At 45.9% G+C, this 1,228-nt stretch overlaps 1 pseudogene; it reads right to left on the bottom strand.

Moving 5' to 3' along the window:
- Positions 1 to 585: 585 nt before the first annotated feature.
- Positions 586 to 703, bottom strand: LOC136865086 (5S ribosomal RNA; annotated as a pseudogene).
- Between the last annotated feature and the right edge of the window lie 525 nt (positions 704 to 1,228).

The following is a 1,228-nucleotide window of genomic DNA, read 5'->3' on the forward strand; positions in this document are numbered from 1 at the left end:
GCTCTGTCAGTCAGTGTATTTTGAAAAATGAAATGAAATGGCGTATGGCTTTTAGTACCGGGAGTGTCCGAGGACATGTTCGGCTCGCCAGGTGCAGGTCATTTGATATGACGGCCGTAGGTGACCCGCGCGTCTGATAAGGATGAAATGATGATGAAGACGACACATTCACCCAGTCTCTGTGCCAGCGAAATTAACCAATGATAATCGAACCCGAGACTTCTGTGACCAAAGGCCAGCACGCTAACCATTTAGCAATTTATTTTAAAGATTTCTGTCATTTAAGTAATAAATATTTCTGTAAAGTATTTAGTCAAGATTTTTGGTTAAAAATGGCATATGGCTTTTAGTGCTGGGAGTGTCAGAGGATATGTTCGGTTCGTCAGGTGCAGGGTTTTTATTTGACGCCTTTAGGTGACCTGCACGTTGTGATGAGGATGAAATGATGATGAAGACGACACATACACCCAGACCTCGTGCCAGCGAAATTAACCAATGATGGTTAAAATTCCCGATCCCTGGGCCCCTGTGACCAAAGGCCAGCATGCTAACTATTTAGCCTTGGAGCCGGACAACGGGAAATGAGTCAACGGCACTTGGTGTTCGCAAGCCGTCACCCATCCAAGTGCCTACCACGCCCAGTGTTGCTTAACTGCGGTGACCGGACGAGAACCGGTTTATTCAACATAGTATGGCCGTTTGAGTAATAAATATTTCTGTAAAGTATTTAACCAAAATGTGCTTGTGAAGTTTTGTCAGAGTTGCAGTCCTAATTATTTCGAAACGATGCGGGTGAAGTGAAGAAAAATTCATGAAAATGATCAAAAATAATACGCGGCCAAATTGACGCCAGGCCGCGCGAGCACGAACGTGACGCCAGGCCGCGCGAGCACGAACGTGACGCCAGGCCGCGCGAGCACGAACGTGACGCCAGGCCACGCGAGCACGAACGTGACGCCAGGCCACGCGAGGACGAACGTGTCGCCAGGCCGCGTGAGCGGTTGAAGGTTAAGATAATATCAATAGAAAGAATTAAATACTGTACATAATAATCGGAAAGAACTTTAATGATATTAAACGGTAAAGCCAATCAGAAAGTAGAAAGTGAAGGAAAAAAAAAACCGCGGAAGGTTAGATGACATCATCCGGTACCAGTAACGAATGAAGTTGCCGTAGACGTGGAACGTATGCCGCAGTAATTATGAAAGGAGGAAGACATATTTGCCAA

This window comes from Anabrus simplex, chromosome 2, assembly GCF_040414725.1.
Source record: "Anabrus simplex isolate iqAnaSimp1 chromosome 2, ASM4041472v1, whole genome shotgun sequence".
NCBI classification, from domain to species: domain Eukaryota; kingdom Metazoa; phylum Arthropoda; class Insecta; order Orthoptera; family Tettigoniidae; genus Anabrus; species Anabrus simplex.